The sequence below is a fragment of the Bombus pyrosoma genome, linkage group LG18, assembly GCF_014825855.1.
Source record: "Bombus pyrosoma isolate SC7728 linkage group LG18, ASM1482585v1, whole genome shotgun sequence".
Lineage (NCBI taxonomy): Eukaryota > Metazoa > Arthropoda > Insecta > Hymenoptera > Apidae > Bombus > Bombus pyrosoma.
The window spans coordinates 132,781-158,081 of NC_057787.1; the positions used below are offsets into that span (position 1 = coordinate 132,781).

The 25,301-nt window shown below is 46.8% G+C and overlaps 1 protein-coding gene across 7 annotated transcripts in view; it reads left to right on the forward strand.

The window, feature by feature from the left end:
• LOC122577264 overlaps nt 1-25,301 on the forward strand; it is a 272,438-nt gene that overhangs the window by 49,656 nt on the left and 197,481 nt on the right. For 4 of the 7 annotated variants that reach the window (XR_006320184.1, XM_043748459.1, XM_043748460.1 and 1 more), the window contains one exon: nt 8,870-8,987. The exons of 1 other annotated variant lie outside the window; for it this stretch is intronic. The gene's annotated coding sequence lies outside the window, so the exon portion shown is untranslated. 2 more of the 7 variants (XM_043748464.1, XM_043748463.1) reach the window with 1 other exon arrangement.

The following is a 25,301-nucleotide window of genomic DNA, read 5'->3' on the forward strand; positions in this document are numbered from 1 at the left end:
ACCCGGTCGTTCGTGTAATAGCGGTCAGTCCACCTATTTCACCCCGCCATCTATAGTTTTTCGTTGGGTTGATAGGAGATCGTATTCATGTAAGAGGATTTCACGAAACATTTGCTCTTAAATACATAAGAATATTGCAAACTCGTGCCGCCTGCGAAACACGAGAACGTATCGCATAACGCGTGCCCCCTGCTGTTCACATCTTATTGTTAGACGTTCGTATAACTGGTTTGACGCTGAACAGTGTTCCAGATAATAGAAGCTCGACTGAGGTTCGGTTAATCAGGCGCCACTACCATTTCGTTCATCCAAATGGAGTTCATGTAAACAGAATTCCGCCGTAACTATTTGCTTGATAAGGAAAGGTTCTGGGTTAATTATCACGTCTCGTATGACACCAGCAGGTGTTCTAATACTTCTGAACGGAGGTATGCGTATCCATGCCGTATCGCGCTAAGAGACCCTCTCGACCCCGGCTAACGAAGGTACAACGTTGAATGAAAAGTGATATACGATCTCGAGGGATTTATTTTGCACCTGGCTGGCTGCCGCAATTCGTCCGCTACATATTTGATTATTTACTTGCGCCTTTGGCAAATGGTTAACGGTCAGGAATAGAAGCCCCGAGGTCCTTTGAATTATTTCTACCGCTGGCAGCATATAATTCCGAGTAGTTGCCGGAACCGGTGATAGATAGGTCCTCTGAGAATACCATCCGACTGGATCATAATACTCTTTTTTGCTAAAAATTGCATTGGTTGCGACCATTTTCATCGAATAAACGAAGACTTCCGGAAAATCCATATTTAGTCTGTGAGAAAATTTCCATGACTGTCGGAGCGATTTGTCAAGAGCGATTTGGATGCTCTCGTAAATTCTCCATCGAATTCGATATTCCGGCGGCGGACGTCCGGTCGACAACTAGGAAAACTCTCCGGAGCATTTCCGCTCGGAAATTGTAGAGTAAAACGGCGTTTGGATTCTATAACGGTCGGCTAGAACCGATCGAATAATTAAACGAATCAACGGGCATTGCGGTCGTAAAAGCAGGACATTATCGCATCTATTCGCCGGAAGTCACGAGAAAATCGGCGGCCATGGGTCCACAGACAGTTTTGCGCCGGATCGTTAGAAGGTTGCCCGTGTGCTTCGTATCCTCATGCTCGCGAGCACTTGGGTACACAAACACGATACGCGCGCGCGCGCGCCTAGAACCGTGTTACACACCTGAATCAGTGTGTGCTAGGGGGTGGGGGAGGACGAGGAAAGGAGCAAAGACCGGGTTCCAGAGACGTTCTAACCAAGATAAATTCGCGCGATTAAGGGCAAAAAGAGGCGGCGGGAGAGAAGCAGCGTCGAGGGCGAGGCACGGACAGAAGCTAGAGAGAGGAAGTCGGAGCAGAAAGGAGAATCGATAAGGAGCGCGAGGCATCGATAGCTCGAGAGGCGCGCAAGAAGTAGATAGGAGATAAAGAGAAGGCGAAAAAGTCGCGCGTCCGAAAAGGCAACGAATAATAAATTTCCCTTTCGAGCGTAAAACAAAGCCACCTCGTGATCCGCTAAACCGTTGGGATAAAACAGAGGGATTGCAAGGGTAGAAAAGTCCAAGGAGAGGTAGGAAGGGTCGCGGATAGTGGAACGCATCGATAATGAGTCGACAGTAAAAACAACCGTCGAAGAAAAATCGGATCGAGAAGGGGGGTTGCGGAGAGCCCTTGGTGGGAGGAGCGGTGGAAGGGGTTGGGGGGGACAAAGCGTTAGGAGGACAAAGAAAAGCAAAGATAGGAGAGAAGGGGGCCAAGGAGCATCGATGATGAGTTTCAACCGCAGAAGAAAGGCGAGAAGACACAAGAAAGGAAAAAGACGAACGGGGATGTAGAGGGTGAGGGGGCGCTGGGCAAAAAGAAAGTCACGAGAGGACGCGGCATCGGGGAGTAAATAAAATATTCAGCAAGTCCGGACCCCGGGGTGTTTGTTCGTCGATGCGGGGGTGTCTGGCTGAACCTGGTAGAGGGGTGGAGGAGCTAGGAAGAAGCTGAAACGCTGGCGAGGCCAGCGGGGTTGAGTAGAACGAAGAGAGGAATGGATCCAGACGAAGGAGGATCCATGGTGGTAGCCACATGTACGAAGTTGGTCCGAACTACCACGGGGTGGTTTTATCCCGTGGGATTCGCCATGGACCATACAGCGGGCTACGTGGCTAGTCGGACAGGGAGGGGCGTAACCGGGTGTTGGTGTAAGCGTCGCACACCTCTGTTGGGTTCCGCAAGCCAAAATCCGCACCTGCTCGACGAAACACCCTTGTAAGCCGACCATAGTCTCGTACCGATTTCTTGGATAGAATCTACCGACACTCTGGAATCAGCCATACCCCTCTTGTCTCGCACATTTCTCGACTTGAGCGAATGGCATATCGGTCACCTTCGTATCAAAACGTCGCGGCTATATTCAAATTTAGGGCTATAGGAGCAAATGGCATACGCAATGGTATAATAAGTGCGGAGATAAATGAAATTCTGCACTTACTTTCACTCGCTTGCGCGGTACTTTCGAGTTCCTCATCTTCCTATCGTATCTCTCTTTAAAATCATCGATTATAATTAAAATATCGTCGAGCAAAGAGGCGAGATGGCTTAAGAAGATTATTGTTGAGCGACGTAAATTAACGGTAACGCTGCAACTAGCTACGAATAAATATGATGAATCAGTCTGCTGTTTATCATGGTAATTTATTGCTCGCGTTGGCGTCTGTAACTAATGGCGCGCAATGTTCGCTGAAGCATCGGTAATTATATCTGAATGCAATTCAGTGTCGCACACTTGAACACATCTGAGCAAGACGCAGAGTAGGATCCTGAGCGTAGGGTCGCAAACCAATATCTCAAAATTCGTTGCTGTTTCTATGAGATTGTAGCCGGTCCGCGTGCATTTAATCGGAATAATCACCACTTAGAACTCTCGTTAGGTGTCTTCTAGCGAGACGAATAAAGATGCAAGAAAGTGAGAGTAATAAAAGGAAGAAGATTAATATACAACACTCGAGGCAGGCCGCCTCAAAATCTCCAATTTTCAAGTTCGATGATACCTGAATGAGAATCCTGTTTGCCAAGTTGGACTTGCCCATTGATTTCTCGAGGTCGGTCGAGCATCGACTAAACTTGGTCTTTCCGTTCGTTTAACAGCCGCCCGACTCATTACCTCTAGTGTACTGAGTAAACTTAGTTAACTAATATTCCGAATGGAATCCTGCAGAATGCAATAAGCAAGAGAATCACAGATCTCGAACGCGGCTAAGAATTATCATCACGTTCGATTATTACGATTATTACGATTGGTTCGTTTACTATCGTCGGTACATGAGAATTTATGTACAGCAAAAGGAAACAGAAATCAAATCGTTGTACAAATTGATCGATTCGTTCCATTTTAATGATAGACTCGTTGGAAAGTTTCGACATTTCTCTCGGTACATCAAAGCGCGTAGCAATTCTAGTTACAACATCCCGATAGTGCCGTTTGTACGAGCTGCGTACTTACACAGCGAAATTTCTCTTCGTTATCATAATATCACGTAATTCAGTATCGGTGAACTCTCACATCTGCTGACTGGATCACTCGTCTGCCCTCTCTTCGTCGACTTCGAGTTTCACACTGACTTGTCGGGTTAACCGACCGACACCTTACTACCCGTCTCTAATCCTTCATCTCTCTTCGACTTCGGTCTACTAGGTAAACATTCTCGGGCAAATCCATGGAAGCTCAACTGTACACGAGAGCGGCAGGGTCTTGCGGAAGAGGCCAGAGGCAGGCATTCGGGCTTGATGGCTTTAGGTCTGTCTAGGAAAATTCCGGGGGTCAGCGAAACTTGCCGACACTCGTATCTCCGACGAGTGTGCGGTGACGGGCGATGAATGCTATCGGAAGCCGGTTGCTCGTTCGTTTTCAAACCGATCGATTCTTCAAGGCAGCGTTTCTCGCTGGAATTTTCCGACAACCACGAAACGCTAATTTCCCTAGGTCCAACGTCGAACCGTTGAATAGACAAAATGTATGGTTGCTTGTGGTATTTGATTGATTGCCATTTACTATCTTTGTATCGAATCGCTTCAATATGTTATTGTAATTGGTATAGTATGTCGAAGCTATATGGCGAGGTTCTAAAGTAAAATCATTATGTCGCACAGGCTAGCCAATTGATTTAGACGCGACTAATAGACGTACAGACACCTGTACCACTTGTATTATGCATCAATTTCTAACAGCGTTAATTGCTTAAGCTGAGTCATACGATCAGAATTTTCAGAATATTAATTCGGAGCCAAGAAATTAGTTACAAACGTTTCCTCTTTACGAGGAAACTTCTGATTGTGAATTGACGTTGTACCGCCATCAACGAAGCTCTAGACATTTATTTGAAAATGCCTGAACTTACAAACAGGTGTTTACATTGCCAAAATTTGTCAATTTTAACTACTGACCTGTTTTCCAACCGCTTACTATGTCGCTTCCATCTTCAAAGGGACTCATAGAATACAATGCGAATTTGTGGTAGAAAGGAATACATCGTTACAGTTAGCCATCTGCGAAAAAAATAGATGGGATCGTAATATTAAATATCTCATAAAGAATTGTCCGTCTACTTTCGAAACGGGGTGTCGTTAACTCCAATGCTTCAAGCTCTACTATCGTGCGAAAGCTCATCAAAAATTCAGTGGCTGAAATTTCGTTTTTCCGCATTTAATGCGCTGTATAGTTGATTTTTAATACGCCGATGCGTATTGCACTTTCGCGCCTTAAATATTTGAACAGCGAGTCCATGGCAAAGGCATGACCGGCCACGCCAGAAACCAGAACGTCCAGGATTCTAGATCAAGCCATGATTCCTGGCCCGACCACACGATCTCGTCCGTGGTCACGCGTGGGATCTACGCTAATGGATTGCCAGCCGATATGCCCCCCTGTGATACGGGTGAAGATAAGCGACAAGTATCGCGAAAATCCGAGTACCTTCGACGGTTCGGCCGACCACCACCAAATTGGCGTCCCTTCATCGCGATGATTTTCATCGAATTAACCTATGTCGCTTCGATTTTCACTTAGCCGATCCATTCATGAATACCTTTCTCATGTCATTTTCGGAACTTTCACTTATTTAAATATTATATATGTCGGAGATGAAAGAACACCGGAGCCTCTCTTCGGAACTTGGGGAGAATCCCGTAATATCGCAATCCGGATTTTACCACAGCCATAATTAAACGATTGTCATTCAATTCGATTGTGTTTATTCGAGATTTGTAACAGTGAGCTTGGGCTCGAGGCGACAGTCAGTCGCCAACGTAGCCGCGGTCAAGGGATAAACGTTTACCTAAACAAAGACATAGAGTAACCTTATAGCTCTCCTTGAAAAAAATACAGCAGCGGCACGCGGCAGTAAACACTCCAACGGATTCTGTCCCGTGGCTTGCTACACAAAGACCGCATCCTTCGAACAAGATGATTACCAGATGTCGATGCATCTCCACAGTACATATTCAGCTAGCCTAAGGACCCGCTATAAATCTTAGAATTTATTCAGCTGAGGTTCGTCAAACTGACAAACAGTCNTTCTCACGTACCACGCTTTCGCTAGCAACTCTCTCCCTCAAGGGTGGCTAGCATCCTTTTCTAACCACCAATATGGAAATTGACCAATTAACAGCAACGTCAATTTCCCTCACCTTCTGGACGAAGGCATCGCTCCACGAATCCGACGATCTCGTGCCCTTAGACACACCCCGTCATAGTCTTCCTCTGTGGCATCATCACGACGGAAAGTCACTCTTTCGTGTGATCTCATTGACGAGAAAGGATAACGTCTTTACGATCAGTGAACATTTCACGTTTGTTAACCAAGAGTCGGACTTAGAGTTTGTGAGAACATACATCCGTTATCCCGTTGACCGCGGATTCGTTATCGAACCTAGGATCATTGTCATTAGCGTCTCGAGTATCTAATTACCACGGTTACCTGTCGATATCTGCAACAATCATATTTGCTCTAGTCAATATCTTCTCTATTGCATAACGACAATGTCTAATCACAACGAAGATTCGTTTCACGCCCTTAACTCCAACTCTAATCCTAACGCCAACCCGACATATATAAAGTGTATGTACTTCAATTGAGTTATTATTTAAATCTTCCTTGATATATTCAAATTTCTCGAAATTCAAAGTTGTTTTGTAGAATGTGCAAGTACTTACGTGTGTATAGTGGCGATTATAGCATATAGGAAGAACATTAAGCGAGCGTTCTAGGAAATTGAGTCGAGGTCGTTTTATAAATACAGTTTAAGCCGCAGAACCGAAATAATCTCAATAAACAGCACATTGTAATCCTCCATTTAATTAGTTCGTTAATTATATAGTAGCAATCAACCACTTAATCTGTTTTTGGCTGGGCGCGATTTTATTGGACCGGACGGTCGGTCATGGTAATAGACGATTAATAATGAAATAATTTAATTAACCGCTCGACAGCTGGTCCTGTTTGCACTGGTCCCGAAATTCCGTGGTAAAACAATTAATTCGTTTAACGAGCATAGCTAGCGATCGGAATTTTCCAAGATCGCGAAGTAGACTGCAAGCGAATATAAATTATTAGTTGTTGCATAAACGTGTTTCACCGCCAAGATCAGTGAGATAAGATCTGTTTTCACTCCTTAGAAATGTACATTTCTTCTTCGAATTTTTCTACTCGTTTCTGTCCGGTTGCCGATTTGCAAACTATTATCCGCGTCGTTCAGCGCAAGAGGGGCGGGAAATTCGATGCTCCGTGCCGGATTAAAAGCACGCATTTGTCCCTATAAAAACTGTCGTGATCGCCGAGCTGCGTGAAATGAACATTCCTGTTAGCTCGCTGAGCCGAAAAACGGAACCCCTGGGTTGCTGCCAGGCAAAATAATTCGGCGACCTGAACGGTGGAACGCGCGTAATCCTTGGTGTCATGGGGGTAGGAGAAAGAAAAGAAGAGTAGGCGAGGGTAGGGACAGATGACGGGTGGTACGCCGTACGAAAAGGGGTTACGACGAGCCAAGAGGAAGATTCGTATATACAGAAGGTATAAAGGCGAGGATTATAATAAGCCAGGCTACGTTACGAAATTGTTTCGTTCTCTAGGTATTAATAACGGCGACCTAGTCGAAACAGGGCGCCCCCTTTCGCCACGCGGCGATTATTATTGCTACCGTCACGGGTGTGTTTCACCCTTCCGACTGAGAGTTTGTTTTACATACAATTGCGCGCGGCTTCATTTCTAGCCATAATAGTTGACCGGTTTTCATCTTCTTAATGCCTGGCTGGCAACGTGCCCTGCCGATGAGGGATGAGTCCTCTCAAAGGAAATAAACCGTCTTTGATACACGGGAAGGGAAATACACGTAATTGAATTTGACGGATACAGAGATGTTTCAGGGTGTGTTAGGTTCGCGTTCTTCTTTCCCTTTTCAGGTTTAAGAATTTGTAATTCGCTAAATGACTAAACGAGCCCCGACTTTTAAATTTAGAACGGAGCTTCGGCGTTGCTGCTTTAGATGAAACGTGAAACCGTCGCTATAATATGAAACTGTCAGCCTTGTAGAACGTGATAATTGTGAAACTGTAAGAAATTTTAACGCGAATCGCATAGAGGCTTTCAAGCAGGAAAGGTGATTAGTTAGAGATAACAGGGGGTGAAAATCAGCAACGTCTTAGGGTATTGAATCGGCAAAGACACGCCGGTTGGTGGTCGCAGCAGCAATTTACTTTCTGCGATAGTCGTACTGATGACGACGCGCGTCCATTGTTCACACACGCTATTAGGCTTTCGATTCTGTCTCCGGTGCAAGCGTCATCCTTATCGAAGTGCAGAGGTTGAGGCCTCGTTTGTGCGAGGGACCGGAGGGAGGACGCATTACCGATGGCACAATGAGGGAAACGCGGCTGCCAAGTTGGTCTCCGATACGGATTGCGGTGGCATTGATAGTAACGAGCCATTAAGGGACGCGTTAAACGTATCTCTGGTGAATCCACTGTTCGCTCAGCCGAGAAACGCCAAGATGACGCTTCCGCGAAGAATGGATTTTCGTCGCACGGATTTGTATACCCTCTCGCCTCGGTGAATTTCCTCTCGAGGATTTTCCCCTCGCCCATCGTTTTCATCGCTTCGTTTTCAGACTTCGATCTCTACGTTTCGTTTTAACGATTTTCATTTATTTTCGTTCGATACTCTTTAATTTACTACCTAGAGTTATTGTTTCAAATTAAAAAAAAAAAAAAAAAAAGAAAAAAAAAAGAAAGAATCGCTTCGTGCTCGTTCACATTTAATTTGGCAGGCTACTCGACCGATCACGCATCGTTTATCGTTTTAACGAATCTCTCGATCTATGTACGCGTCCTCTCGATACGCAAAATGTACACGCTGAAAATAGAACGGTATTGTTCCCACGAAGAAACCATTATGCGAGAACAGGCGGGGCATGGAGCCAGCGAGCGCAACGAACGCTTACGAATAGCGAGCAAGCAACAGGGTCAATCTCTGCTAGATTACTTTTCAAGTATCTCAATAGGACTAGTTTAGTCGACTGCTTACAGCTTGTTACCGCGGTGAATGCGAGCCGCGCGACAAAACGACACCCCGACACAAAGCCACAGTGCGACATAAAAGAGCGTTCAGGCCCATTCACCGAGCGTTGCGCACGTTACGTTTATTAAGTTGGTTAAGTAGACACACCGTCAGCGAGGCCACTTTTTAAGCTGTTTCGTTATTGCCAGTAGCATACGCGTTGCTTCCGGCTGGTAGGAGCGGAATGGCATTTTTCACGCGACCCCCGTAATATTTCTGTTTCAGTGTAGTTACGGCATCCGGCACGAGGGACACCAGAGTGCGTGTTGCGAGAAAGAGAGAGAGAGCGAGAGCGAGATACAGCACGGATCGCCGCAGTGCAAATCGGTGTATCGTGAGACAGGTATTTACAAGAGTTTTACCATCGTGTTTCAAGCAGTCGTGGCCGGAAACGCGGCCCACGGTTTTGCAAATTCTCGCTCCCGACCGTGGATTCGCGGTTTACGGACAATAACCCGGGAACCGGTTGTCGTTTCGTTTGGCAACTTTGAAAAAATGTAATCGCCTGGCAGGTGGCCGCGCCACGTCGGCCATGGCATCGCGTTATCATAGAAATCACGAGACAGTTTCGCGAGTTGCGTGCCGCGATACACAGCAGATACGTGTACCACTATAAAGCTTGCCTTATCTTAACGTTATTGCATATGACGGACGTGTTACGTGGTCCTGCTGCCAAGGCAATGGCAACGCAACTGCAACGGATACGTACTCGATTCGGATATCGTCCGGCTGGACGTTCGACCATCAAGTTACGAGACACTGGGATGCTGATAAACAAAGATACCGTCGCCTAATTGAAATCGCACTGCGTTTCAAGGTCCTGAACGTATATACGGATGGAATTATTATTATTATTATTATTATTAATGGGACGAGCTAACGTTGTGGATTGGGGTAACGATATTGAGAAATGAGTGGTCCTGCAGAGATTGCAGATCGAAATTCTGGCGCGCCGGGATGCTCTTGTATCGTGTATACGACGTTAAGCACGAAACTAGAAGAAAAAGAAAGGAGGGCGCTAATAATTATTAGAAAGTAGATCTTTTTTATGGATGAGAGTTATTGGAAATATTATTGTTAAAAGACTGCCGGTTTCATTCCACAATTTCCACCATCACGGCTATTCAAAAATTCGATTACTACGAACAGTTGGACAAACGGATCACGCAAGTTTTAGCTATCGAAACCTAGTGTCGTCGCTTTCGTATGCAAGTCCCTGGAAATTTTGCCCGCGGTATGAATAATTTGGCTGAGCAGAACGATAATTATAACATGAACGGCGTTATCGGGTCTCGCGTGCAGCCATCGTTAATCCGCCACGTTCCAAAGCTAGAGGCGATCAAGCGGTAGCCTTATACGAACGAATCGCCGTTAGCCCAGGACAGTGCACAGATGGCCGAGTCCTGTTAAAGGATAATCTCGTTGATTTTGCAAGATAACGAGTAGTCGCGCAGATTGGCCGGCAGAAGGACTCTATTGGATCAGCGGTATCCTTTGTCTCGCCGCACTTTCAAGTATATCCACGGGACAAAGTACCAACTGCTACTGTTTTTAAATAGTTTAGCCAGGAATTGGGAGGCCACCGGTGACCAGTCAAAGTAGCTTTTGTTCGCGTTACTCCACGCCACTGATTTACCGAGCTTCTCTCACCGCTGTGGTATGACGCGGGACGCCTTCATGCATACTTTGATCTAGGTGAACACGACGGTATCGTCGTTGTTGAGGCAGACAGAGGAACTACGTTTATACTCTTTTTTAACGACTAGATGGAAGTTCGGTCCTAGTAGCTTCACGATAGTATTTCCTATAAGCGTTAGACGCGCACGTTTCATGTGTAATGTAACAACTGGAAGATCGTTCAGAGATCGCAAACTTCCAGTTATGCCGTTTACGCTTTAGACGATCACGCTTTTGTCGAAGTGCAACTAAGCGGTGAGTAGAAAAATCATTGATCCTGTAAATGTATATTTACAAACAATTAGTTACCTCCGATTTCCATAATTTGTTTCCCTGAATTGTTTTGCGAAGGTTTTAATGGGGATTATGTATAGCGAATCAACTTTATCCACATTCATTTCTATTTAAATAGGATTAGATTTCATTCAGGTTCAGAGAGTCTGTCTCTTGCTCGCGTTTGCATCATGATGCATAAAGGTACGTAATTCTCTGATACACATACATGTATGTTTACTACTGTTTGTGAATTATGCTTTCCATCGACTAGTCATAAGAAGTGAGTTCTGTCGGTGCCATGGAAAATATCAAAGGCATAGATTTCAGAAAGAAACGGCGTGCGAATGCAGATAAAGATATAGATAATCAACGATAGTAAACGGTAAGTACAATAATTAATGGCAAAAGGCGATGTCCATTGCCGGCGAAATTGTGTTGACGAAAACATTGTCGTTAAAGTTGTCGGTAATCTAGATGTAACCACTAGAATGCTAAGAATAGTATGGATCAGAAACTTTGTGTAATTTCAGCAACCTATTCGGTTAGACTTTCGCTACTCCTTACGTATCACTTTCGACCGCGGTAACGATCTGCCGCGACGTTAAAAAAGCTAAACATCCTGCAGGATTAATTACTTTTTGCACCGGAAACGCAATTCGCCGGGTGCAGGGTGGCAGCCGGTCAGCGGTTAACCGTGGTGCACCGCGTTATACAAATCCGCGAAATGGTCGTCGAGCGACTGGTCGATCGAAATCGAAAATATCGTGAACAGAGTAGCGTGTCGAGGTCTTTCTAGGCGATGTTCGCGGAGCAGCTGACGGAGAATCCTGACGTCGTGTTGGGGTGAAACTCGCTCGGTATTCGACGTCAGCGTCTTGAATGGTGACAAACGGCATGTACCGCGAACACACGGTTGCGCGTCGTGGCTGCAACTCGAGGTATGAAGGGGCCCTGCAGCGCGTGAGCAATGCGGATGCACCGCGAAGCCAGCGGCGAACATACAGTTGACAGAAGCGCTTACGGAGGCGAGAGATCGTGCCTCTGTTTCCCTGTGTCCGTGTATCTCTCTCCTCTTTATCTCACGCGCTCGTTTCTCTCTGCCTAGTCTGCGTGTCATGCCACGCCACGATTCTCTGCGATTCGTCGCAACAGCGATCTCCTCGCGTTAGAAATCGCCACGATACTCCACTCCTCTCGTCTGTTATTCGTGATTCGCTTCATCGAGCTGTTAGAAACGTGGCCACAGGTCGAGCCGATGTTGGCAAACGCGTGAATACGTAAACTGGCGTCTGTCTGAGGTATTTTGGGTTTCGTGGAATCGTTGATCGCGTCGCGATTCCTAGACGTTCGATTATCTAGAACTTGCAGTCTCTAGTAGTTCCGTTCAATTCTTCCTTACAGTCGTTTAGAAAGTGGAACAATTTGGAAGAGAAAACGGCCCGTTGATGAACGAGTAAAGGTGGGACGTGTAATGTTTCAATAAATACGGTACTAACTTAAGGAAGTGATTGCCAAAACACTATAACTTTTTACGTAGGAGCTAATGCGCTTTCCACAGTGTACTGTCAGTGACCTTTCTCACTCAACTGTACTTTTTCACCTTCCATTTAATGAACTGCTCGTTAATACTGTCGTTATATCGGCGCATACCAACAGGCTCGTTAAATATTCTTTCGAAGAAATACAAAAAGCTTTGTATCAATCGGGAAAAAATGAAAGATCAAAGTAGAGCAGGAACGTCGTTACGTATTTCGATGGGATTTTATAGCAATACAAATTGATACTGCTGATCGTTACTCGCACGATATATGGGTTTATGGTTACCGCGAACCCGTATATATTCGGGGCGGTTACAAGGGACATTAAAACGGTGGATCGATTAAACGCGGCCAATTAAAACTTAATGGCGGCGAATTAAGCTCTATAAAAGCCGAAGGGCGAGATTTTTTTACCAGCACCTTCTTTCTTCCTTTTTGCTCGGTCTACCGATCCTCCTCGCTCGCGATAAATGGTCCCCACCGCGCTCCGCACGATTCTTTTTTTCACTTCATCTTTCTCGTATCCCTCCCCTCCCTTTTACCACAATGGAAGCGCTCGCGGATTTGGATACACCGGAGAACTTACACCGATGGAATATTTTCATTTTTTCCCAGGTTCGGACCAGAATCGCTGTAAGATCGCGAACAGTACAACGCCCGGTATTGCGCGGACTGATCCGTTTGAAAAGTTAAATGCAACCGATTGGAATTCGATGCAACTCAATTAAACCCGATTAAATCCAATAGGGGTTAAAGAATAGGATTTTTTTTACGGCTCTATCCTACCTGATTTCTCTCTACCATTCTCTTTCGCTCCCTCTCCCTCCCTCTCCCTCTCTGTCGCGCGCGTGCGAGCGTGTTCTATTCTCTCTCTCTCTCTCTCTAATCTTTGTCTTCATTATCCGCTCCGGATATCCGTGTTTCCATGCAAATAAAAATTCATACCTATTGTTGACGCCCTCCTAATTCGGACATTCTAATCTGCTGGTTACGTGTACGGTGCAAAACAACAAAGCTTGTCTGTTTGATCATTTCTTTAAACTGGATCTCGAAACGGAGAACAGAGACGATTAGAGAAATTATCAGTGTCACAAACGTGAAACACTTAACTACGTGTGCGAGAGTAAATTTTCTCCAGCAGAGTATTTACTCCGTCTAACGCCTTACCCGACCCCGATCTATTTGGAGCTTTTTCAATTTTCCATAGAGAGAATATCTGCCATTTCGATGTGGCGGCCAGTCGGCAACGTGGGTTGCCCGAGTGCCAACAATCGACAAATTAAAATTCGAAATCTTTTTGCGGCTGCGATTCTTTGTCCCGTCCCATCCAATAATCCTAACTTTCGTTGCTCTTTCGCCGCACGTGTGGCACACACACGTCGGTGTGGTATCGTACACGTAGCCGGAGTTATACAGGGACGTGCACGGAACCGGAAACGCACAGACGCACCGAAGAGAGAGACGACTTCGGGCAAGAGGAGATACGGCGCATACGTAGAGAGGCCACACAGCACAGTACAGCCCCGAAGCATAGTCTCAACTCGACTCGAGCGGCTGAATCGATCCGCGGCCTTCCCTTGCACGCTCTCCCTACGGCCCTAGAACCAACGTCGACCACCTCTCCCCACCCACCCCGTACACCCTCTTTCTCTCTCGTATTCCCTCTGTCTCTGTCCCCTTTCACCCACTGGATCTACCTTCTCCTCGATTCTCTTCTGCCTTCTTTTACCTCCGTTTGCTTCTCCCTTTCTCCTCGCTGTTATTCCTACGCCTCTTTCTCTGCTGCTTCGATGCCACCCCCATCGAACCACCTGGTCACGCGAACCTTCAAAAAATGTTTGGCCCTCTCGCGCCCTCCGTGCGAATTTCTTCGATATTTCGCTTCCATTCTCTCGGACTACACCTCGCCAGCGAATCTGATTTTCCCTGGCCCGCTTGTCTCGTGATACGAAAAATTATAAGTTTTGAGGTAGCTCGAAGGATAGTTTGGCGTTTCCGAATCTCGAATTTGCGTGCGTTTTATCCCGGCTTGGCGGAGTATACGGATTGGCAGGGAACTAAATAAATATTACGTAGCTATGTCCACCGAAATATCGACCTTCTCGCGTGGCTGGTATTTGTAAAATAAACGGTACGGAGCTGTTGGAGTGGTTCGAGCGTTTTCGCGTGTAAAACGGAACGCCGATGTATCGACAGATTTTCCAGGAGCTTATTTAAGCGATTCCCATTTTAACGATCGCGTATGGTGCCCCGTGCAATCGTTACAATTTTCCCGTTTTTCTATTCGTTGCTACTATCTGCCAATAAGAGGCAAACGAGTGATTAATGTACGCGAACGTCTTTGTTATTGCAACTCGGTATCGTCCGCTCGTGATTGTGTTCAACATAATAACACGAGTTTTGAAAAACATTGCAACGCGCAATCCGTCAAGAACACAATGTTTCATTGTTCCTGCAGAAAATAAGAAGACTCGCTTGCAAGAATGTAATCTTCTGTTGGTTTTTCATCGGAAAACGTACAGTGAAATCAGAGGAACTCGGTTCTCTGTGGGATACATCGATTACCAGAATTGTTGTCAGCATCAGATATCCAAGGGGCAAAGTCTCGGAAGGCGCGGTCTAGTAGAATTTATGAAAACGTAGGCCCGTGTGCGTACATGTGTGTACTGTCCTAGATCGAACCAGATATACACATATGCGAGGGATTTTTTTTTACCAATCACCAGACATCTAGAGAAACATCCTCCATATCCTTGGTATTCCCAGAAAGAAGTATCTCGCAGAAATGACTGCGATTCGTTCGCGTCAGGAGTGTTTCTCGGCGAGTTGCACGGGTCAAGTGTCTCTACTAAGAAATCCGAATTTTCTCGAGTGGATCTTCTCTAACAGGTATAGCAAACTAACACGCCAATTGAATGAAATATAAGAAATACAAGGGAACCTCAGTGGAACGTCGTACGTAATGATGCAAATTCGTATCGTTTCGAAGGATCCATGCCGAAACCAAAGTCCGTCAAACGATGTGAAACACCCATCGATTCGTCAGAGGAAAAAGGAATATCTTTGCGATATCCGGCGTAGCGCATACATCACGTACAAGGTACGCACTGAATCTGCAGCCCGAAATATGACCGATTCAATTACGCACGTGTCTGGGAGAGAGAAACCACCTACCGATGTTATCCCACTCTGCGTCGGTGATTTGTGTCCCCGTTCATCTTTGCGGGTGTCTGAGGCCGCGTGTACGCTTGGCGAATACGCGCACCTCGCCATATCTGTGTGAATGCACGCGAGCACACACGCAACACGGACACAAATTCGCAGATACGTAGATACGTAGATGTGCATGCACGCAGGGGAACCGCACATGCCCGTTCAGACATGGGGTGGCTAATGGAGAAATTCAGCCCGCAACGGAAACCGTTATATCTTCCTATTCTCTCTTTCACTCTCTCTCTCTCTCTTTATCTCTTTTCACTCTCTTTCTACCTCTGTCATTCCTGCCACCCCCACTTACCTAACCCCACTTCGGTTGTCATTGCTTCTCGACCTCCGACAGTAGTCTTCGTCTTCTCTATTTAGAGTTTATTTGATGCGGATCGAGTCTCGAGTGGAAGTGACGCAAGAGGGTTCCGTGAAACCGACCCAGGGTCAATTTGAAACTTTCTCGGTCCGCTCGAGGGGAAATCTTGGAAAGGAAGCCGTATCGAGAAGTACGGATCCTTCCCCCGGGTACCGTTCGATGCTCGCTTCTGATGCAAAGCGTCTTACGTATCACTTACTTCGTTAACGCCGACCAGCTACGCCGCGTTAAAAGTTTATTAACCCTAACTGCTTTGGGGTTAATCGTTCGTGTTGCGTGATTATCATCCCTTACGAACTCTCAAATTCGCGATTCGATCGTTGAAACAATGAAAATGATGAAAATGAAAATGAAAATGTGCGCCAGCTGACTGGTGCTAGGACCAGAGAGAGAGAGAGAGAGAGAGAGAGTGGATTAGCGGAGCAATTCTAATAGGATTGAGAATCTGGCAGCATCGGGCGTGAAACGACGCTGAAAGAATTTATATTTGAGGTTCGTCAGGATGCTTTATTTGAAGACGCGCAAATTACTAGGTTTTTTCGGGGAATAAATCAATAGCCTGCGTGTATATGCAGAGGTATTACATAGATTCTGCCATATCGACAGGATTTTTAGTCGGTTCTTCGTCCGCAAACAATCAGAATCCTTCAGCCGAGACCAGCGTATTTTCATCTCTACTAGGAAACGTTCAAATATTTGCACGCTGTAATAACAGTAAATCCCGCGTTTTATGCACCGATAATAACTAACAAACGTGAAAAAACAGATTTTTTTTCGCACGTTTCTTGATCGCGGGCAAAGAGGATTAAGCCAGCAAAACGAACGAAGGAAATTTTTAATCGATTTCTGGCGCTTTTCTTCCCATCTCGATTTCATTTTATGCAGATCGCTTCACGGGAAAGTCGCGAAAGCGCCAAGGAGTCTAAGCTTAATTTGGAACTTTTCCGGCTCGCTCCGAGCGTGCTGTCCAAAAGAGAATACCGTATGAGTTATATAGATTCGCCAAACAGTTGCTCCCGGCACGAGGGGAATTCTTCTTGCCCTCGTATCTCCGCTTAATCGAACTATTAAACTTTAAAATATTTGCCAAAGTTAGGAGAAGCGTAACCGAGGTGGAATAGTCCTCGCAGTTCATTGAACGATAACATACCTACCATTGCAATTTTCAATTACCAATCCCCCCGTCAATTACCGCGCGTAATTTTTTCCTCATTCGGCGTTCACTACCGTTTCCCTCCCTCGTTTTTGGAATATCTCAACTTTTAGAGATAGTCAAAATCCCCCTCGCAAACGGCCGAGTTTCACAGAGCGTGAAAAATGGTGGAAAAACGCGGCAATCGAATCGGCCGGTTCTAATGCGGAACCGGACTGGTTGGTCACATTCCTGGCAAAATATTCAACGGAATTAAACAAATCGAACGTTAATCCGATTGTTTTTTTTTTTTTTTTCCATCGACGGAGTAACTCGCCGAGGATCCAGGTTCCGGCAGGGTTGCGTTCAATTACCGCGAAACGTATCGCTTCGTATTGCTAGTAATATTTCACGTGCCCTCTCTCTATTAATGCCCGGTCCAATGAGCTTTCGCAGAGCGTCACATTTTTCACAATAGGATAATAACAAGGTAGATCATTGGCGGTACGTTGATGAGCGCATCATCCCGACATCGAACGTTCGAGTACAATTCACACGATCGGTTCGACCATCCGATTAGCTGCCTGTGACCGCATCCCTGACGTTAATACATCATCGACTGTCCCATAAACATATACGACGGCGTAGAGAGGCGATATTCAGTTCGCTCCAGTCGTTCCAGTCATTATGCGCCAGTGCAAACCCGCCTATTACCAATCCCGTGGAAACCTATCCGCGATTGCTTCTCTTCTCCTCCTCCACCCATTTCTCTCTCTCTCTCTCACACACACACACACAGACACACACGCGCGCGCGCGCTTTATATACATATGTATATTCTATTTCTCTCGCACCGTTTCTCCGGAACTCAAATTCGAACTCGAACACGAACTAGCTGGTTCGCTCGCGCTGCTACTCGTTTTACTTGCGTGTTCGACGGGCCTGTGCACGCGTGTTCGTGTCTTTATGCGAATGCGTATCTCTCTTATCGCGCACGCGAGCCCAAAGCACTAGTTATTACGACGTTACGTAGGTAAATGGTACAGACAGACACAACAACTAGCAGCTAGCTCGATGCAGGGATGCAGAGATGCAGAGATGTCGAATCGATACACCGGTACACAGGCTCGCAGCTGGATGCAGACATCGAGCCATCATCGATACGCAGATTACTTAAGTACTTCCCAACCCCGTTTCGTCGGCTGCCGGCGTTTCGGAAATCGAAGCGGCTGCAAGAGCGCTCGCGAACGTTATTGGCCCCTTGCGAAACGAGCTCGCCGTTTCTCCACCTGATTCGCACGCCATCCTTATCGCCGGGTTAACGGGAGCTTGCGATATTTCGTCTTGGCGCGATAGCCATTTCGAATATCACACTCCTCGGTTCTCTCCTTGACGAAGTAGATAACGCTTGTCTTTTGGCTTTATGCTTTCTAGATCGTGTGACACGAGTGGTCCTAAAATAGTTCCGCAACGTAACGATATTCTGATCTCTGAGATCGTGAACTTTGTGGGTTCGACCGATGAGCCAACAATCGCCAGGCTCGTCTGTTCAAAATGCCAAGGATCGATGGCAGTCGATCGGAACAACGAACGTGTTCTTATATCCGGCGTCTCTAATTTCCGGAATTTGCTCTGGAGCCTTCCGCGCCATTTATTAGTTGGAGAGGCTCGCGTATAATATTGATACCCTGAAAAAGCGGTGGCGGGTTATGGAAGTCAGATATATCCAGTTATAGGCTACTATCTTCGGAAATGGAGAATCGATATGCACGTTCCAGTCGGCTAGGAAGATTAGGATATCGAGGATGTAGATAGAGCGGGTCGGCTTTCGAAAGCTTGACAAAAATTTTCCATAGGTTCTCCATTCCCGCGGGTTGCCACCGGATGATCTACGTCGAATTGCTAGGAATTACGGCTTGGCCTCGCCTATCTGGCGAAACATTCTCCAAACAATTAAGCCTGCAACTGCGGCAAGCAAGCTTGCGCTCAGATAGCGCCGATAACTGGTCGAGCGTCGCTCGCACCGTCAACGCGATCCGTTGGCTGAAGCCTTCACACCGGAGAATCTTCATCGCGGTTTAGATAACGTACGGAGAACGCCATTCGTCTGGTAAATATTAACCTTGGCGAAAATTAGTCCAAACTAACTAACGCTGTTTCAAGGCGGAGCTATCAAATCTTGGTATGGCTATTCAAATCTTTGTTCTATACCACGCAACTTCATTTCGTAGTTTTCCCTACGGCGATCCGTGGGAAGCGGTTCGAAATTTGACATGGATATCGTGGTGTAGGGTAGCTATTAGTAGCTTATAACACGGAATGACGTGAGAGAGGGACAGAGAAAGGGAGAGATCGTATGCGAGAGGAGGAGAGAGAGGAAGAGCGAACCATTATCGTAATTTCACTTACATGGCCTATTTCCAAGGATGGATTCCAATCAACGAGGAGCTTGTGGATTGTAGATTCGTACGACTGATTACATCGGAATAGACCAATGGATGTATGGATTAAATGCACTTTCGTTGCTTGGTTCGATCCGTTGTCCGTTGGGCAACGCGTGCCTTCCACTTTGATTCTCACGATTGTTGCGTAAACGCCAATTAGGGTGCCGCGGCAAGTCCTTACGGACGATAAACGCCTAGACGAGTCAACTCGCAATAATAACGGTCGCTTGCCGGTGATAATGGCCGCTGATTCAGCGCTATTTTGACTGGCGCGCGTGCGCGCTCGCGCACCTCCGCCTCCGCCTCCGCCTCCGCCACCGCCTCCGCCGCCACCGAGCAACATAATCGCATGGCTTGCAATTTTCGAATCTCTATAAACACCGACGGTCAGCAAATTAACCCTTGCATCGGCCCTGTGCTCCCGTCGTTCTTCCTCCGGTTCTTCTTGGTACGATTCATCCCCCGCCCTTAGAATCCACCTTCAACCCTCGGCTTCTGCCGTTGACGAGTCGGTAAATGCTGAGTATTTAGGATTCGCGAGTTTCGTCGTGTAAACTGAGGCGAAACTCCCGCCCGAGCAAATATTTGATTCCTAAGTCTCGATGAAACACACCGCGATTCACCTCCTCGTTGCCTGGTCGTTGGCCCTAGCTCTGCCTAGTTCCCAGACCCAGACTTCCTTCCGCTGGATCATTAAAGCGATTATTAAGCGCGTGTACGCTGGCTGGCGAAGTTGTGTTTAATCAGCAGCGGGGATAAGTAGAAGATGGATGTGTCGGAGATTATTGAGCTCGGCCCGTTTCAAACCTTGCCGAATGTTTTATCGAGCACCATAGTCGGATAGTAGGCCACTCGAGAACGAATAGGCGAGTAACTCTGTGACGCTTCCAAATGGACTAGAGTGCGCTCGAAACAATCTTTGATAATTTCAAAAATTTGTCCGATAGCTCGGCGATTTTCCAGCGCAAGCATGTTGCAAGCATCTTCGAAATAGCTATAGCTGACTACTTTAACGGTTTTTTGGTATTCGTTGGTATTGACAAAATCCGCACTCACTTGGTTGCCAGCCGAACAAAATTCGTATTTTCGTGAACTTTGCCAAATGGATGATCAATTGGTTCCTAAACAGATATTCCTTTCGTCTAGCAAATGCTCGACGAGTATACTCGATGTATTACGAATCCTTGCGTATCTTGGTACGCCTTTACGTATTTTATGTACATTATAAGCACGGACGCTCGTCTCTTTTTCCTCAGATCGTCGAATAAAAGAAATGACGACGGTCGACAGAATAATAGGTATCTGACAGGTGAATGCCCTATCTTGGATCGAATAAATATTTTCGTGCGCCGGAGGATTTTAATAAATTAGTTTATGCGTAAAGTTCCAGACGAACAGATTAAAGATCGTTTTGATAAATATACGTGATATTATTTTTCAATCGGAATTCGGGATTTAGAAGTTAACTCGAACGTTCCCCGTTCGATCGTCAGCGGGAGCGAAAGAAATATTGGAAGGCGAACGAAATATGGAAATACAGAGACATAGAAGGTTTTTCAGAGGCAGTCGCGCACAGATGTGATTTCCGTGGTCCCTTTGTCGATCACAGACTAGATATTTTTTCCCGGAATGTTGGCGGAAAGTTTCGTTCCCATGAAAGCAGTTTTCCACGTTTCGTCCACTATTTCGCAGCGCATTGTCGAGTAGACTACGTGCAGGAGGTGCGTTGGACGTGGGCCAACGACGACGGACAAGCAGAAGGGAATTTTCTCTGTAATTCATTTAACAACGAGGTCCGACACAGAAAAATTCATTCGTTAAAATCGTCTGGACGTTGGTCCATCGCATCGGACGGCTTGCTGCCAATGTGACTGCTGTGAGAGGATAAGAAATTGGTATAGAGGAAAGCGTTTCTCTCAGAAGCGAACTAATTTCCTTTATTCGCGAATCGACAAAGAGATCGGCAAAGGCGAGATTATTGAAAATATGAAAATACATGCGCGAGTGCAGCTGTGATCGAGATCGCGTTTCAGCTTCAAATGTCATATAGATGGATGAAACGCTCGGAGCATATTTGTCTTACAAGAATTAAAAGCGTTTCACGCTTGCAGATACCTCTGTGTATTCATTTCAAACGATTATCGAAGGCATTCGATGGATTAGACAGGTTGTAACCCTCTTTCAGAGGCCAGTGAACACGTGGTGCCTCGTCTAAACGTATTCGTCAAAGAAAGGAAGACGAAGCCAACCAAAGTGGGCCGTTCTCCGGTCGATACTCCGGCCTACTGGCTCGCGTTAAACCAAATTTAACAGATTCATGGGGTTGCTGTAGTCTGCGCTGCACTAGCACTCGCAGAGAAAACCGGAGGAGTAGCCACGTACTTTACGGTTGAGTTTACAAAATACGTTCTGCGTTGGACCCCTTGTCAATTGTTTACGCGTCGTTCGGTATCCTCGGAGCAACGAAATCTCCATTTCCAGCTAACGCGATGTTCTCGGAAAATCTTTTCTTCCTGATGTGAAATAGTTTCAGTTGGGCCGGACGGCAACGTTGAACGAGCAGTTGTCCGCAGACGTAACCGCGCGGCGGTGTTTAATTACGAGGTAGAATAAATGTTTCAAAACCGAAACAACGTCGTTATAATTGCGAGCATCTCATTAAGCAACAAACAAGAGAATAAATTGAACGAGCGAAATTAACTTGGTATCGGCACGCTTGTAACTGATTATTAAACGACAAATGCGAAAATTACATTGACCATTAACATGTCAAGAATTACACAATGAGCTGTTCGTGGTCTGGGAGCGAGCACGCTGAAACCGAATTCCGATTGTTCCCAGTCGGATTAAATCGCGTTAAACAATTATCGAAGGTAAATAAGATGCGACTGTAAAACCGTGCGTGCTCTAATTCGACTTTCAAGCTCGACGAATGTCCTCTGTGAATAATTTGGAACCGCGCGCGGTTGAAAAAGCGCTTGGGGGGACAGGATGAATGGGTTTCGAAGCCGTCGCTATTCGTCACCAGTCATAGAACATCGCGATGCGACGGCGAAAGGGAGGAAAGTATCAAGAAGGGGCGGTGTCGAGTGCGACGTCGTTCTCGTCGTGCATCAAAGTAAATTAAACAAACACCGTCTCTGTGGCCGGTGCCGCAACCGCGAGTAATACATTTTATGGACGATTTTGCGAAACGCGCGCGCTCCCCGTCTCCCATCTCCGCGGCCAAATGCGCGCTCTCTCACACGCACGCCGCGTTGGATGCGTTAATCCCAACCCCCGGCTAACCCTCGCGGTTGAATGCGCCCAGCTAAAAGCCACCACTACTAGCAGCGATGCCGCCGCCATTCATCGAGGCGCTTTCCATCCACTCTCTCTCTCTCTCATCCTCTCTCTCATCCTTCTCTCTACCGTTCTGTCCCCCTACCGTTGCCAGAGCACCCACCGGCTTGCCGCGTCTGTCCCCTCGACCCCTCAACACCGCTCTGCATTACCTCTTGCCCCATCGGCCCAACTATCCCGTTTCTCCGTCCGTTGCGACCTCTCGAGAGCACAATAGATTCCTGTAACTACCCCTATCTACGCCACGAATCGAATGGCTGTTTGTGTATTCGAGTGTACGGTTATTTGCCGGACACTGGCGCGTTATGTGTTGTACACATAGAATCGTTTCGCAACCCCATGGAAATCCAAGACCGCCCACGGTGCCGCTTCGTCCGCCTTTGGATCCGCAGCAAGAACGCTGTTCGTTTTTCACCGGCTATTGTTCACCGAGACTGATGGCCAATGCTTCTTGTCGAACCCCTATCCCGCCAGCCGCGTCCAGTCGCCGCAAAGAAAAAGAATCGACAGATGAAATTGCCGCACCGAGATCCCGAATCTCTCTTGACTGGAAGGAAAGCTTTTCAGTGAGAACGTTCGGTTCGCTCCGTCTGAAAGTTCGCCCACCTTGTAGGTTGTTTCTTCTTCAAGTTCACGTTCGAACTACCCGTTTCTAGAGGTATCGTCAGGGTTGCGTGTAGGAGAGTCGCGTATAGTACGAAAGAGTTTGGTGAAACGCGGAAAGGGACGAGTGTGAAAAATGTGTGACGGGGGGTGGGGTTGGAGACTGAAGGAAAAAGGCGTCACGGTGCGCCTTTTTCTTCGGATGCCGTGACCAGCGTATACAAGCGTTATTTACGAGTTAGAAAGCACGGCCACGTATGCCTGTAGTAATTGCTGCCGTCAGAATCGGTATAATTTACGAGCAATTCTCCGATACGTTCTTCTTACGATATAATTTCTAATTCTCGGTACAACGTGAAGAGAAACGCATTGGACCAGAGAGTTTATTTCTTTTCCGCCTTATAGTCGAAATACTCTTTTCCGAATCAACGAATGCTTTTCCATCCGGCCAATTCCGTCGCTCGTAAACTCTGCACATATTCTTAGGATAATTTCACGGCGATTGAAAGAGCACCGTAATATCGTCCGTTTACGTAAGAGGAGTGCGAGAGGAACTCGTAAAGAAAGCCCCACGAGCTAACCTCTCTTCTCACGGGCCAAGGATTTCCGTAATTTCGTTCGGTTCCCCTAATTCCGAGGAAATTGGTTAGGAGGAGAGAGTAAAAATTTGGTGCTCTTAGGCGCGAGTCTTTACGATCGTTCGTGCAACGATAAAGAATCGGAAGGGAATTAACCCGAGCATAGAACCGATTTCCAGAAGCGATCATCGATCGCCAAAGGCAATTAGAATGTTTGCGATCTGCGAGCGGCGATACGCGACACAGAGATCGGAAGGAATTCTAGCCTAGTTGGAACGTCGTTTCCAACGGCGTGCCACAAAGTGTTCGCGACATCGAACGGATCTAATTGCGAGGTAAAGTTGTAGATCGGTTCGATGGCCAGGTTCGGTCGATCAGTTTGGCCTTATTTCCATGGAACGGGAACACGGAGCAGCCTTTCGGGAAGCGACACTCGTATCAGCAGAGACGTGTACGCATCCGTGTGAGCGAATGTGTGCATATGGCCGTCGAGCACAGATCGACGTTATCGTATTCGGCAGTTCATATCGGCCTGCCTCGGCTACCAACGATCGACCGTAAAAATGTTGAATGACGGAAAACGATTTGTTCGTCGAAGACCCTTCCGGCACTGCACCCGCATCCGTGCGTCCAGCTTTCGTTTCGCCGGACTCGCTTGACGAAGGAAGATCGACCGATCGTCCGGCAGAATGGACACGCTGACGAGCTCCATCGGGCCGCGCTTATTGCGCCGTTTCACCCACGTGAATAGCTTTTGCGAGAGTTCGTTGAGTTGGAGATGCGCGCTCTTTGCCGGGATGATTGATACGTTCGTTTCGTTCAAAATTCGATCTCGATAAGAGCTGGATAGTTTCGGATCGAAACGAAAATTTTCATCCGGCACGTGCGTAATTTCTTATCACGGGACAAAGTTCTACTTAAGCGAGCAGCGTTTTCAAGTTTTCAAGTACGGAGTAACGAATAAAAGGGGAGGGAAACATTGGCAAAGTTGTTGGGTGATTTTCGATCGCTCGAACTCGGTCATTACCAACGCAATCGTCGATCAGTAACTTCACTCTGGCTAGCGTTGTTTCAGCCGACGGCAGGGCCACGATCGAAAGCGAAGCATCGTTTATCTAGACGCGAACCGGCCGGTGCTCAACACTGTTCTCGACAGTGATCTGTCGGTTAATACGTCAGTACGATCTATGTAAATGGAAAGCGTCCGGTTGGCGAGCGGCGGCCATTACGCAGGCATCGACCGCAGTGAAATCGCTTCGAAAATATTCAAGTCGCCGCGCGCGAACGGAATCGCTCGACAAATTTATTCGGTTTCCCACGAAAGCTCGGTAATTAATCTGACCCCGCGTCTCTGCAGGTAAATCGATTTTTCTTCTTTCTCTGTTTGTTTTTCCGTCTGTCTCTCGTTCTCGCGAGGTGACGAAGAGCAGCCGCGTACACGATAGGGTCGGCGGCTGCTGCCGTATCGTCGCAACACGCTTGCA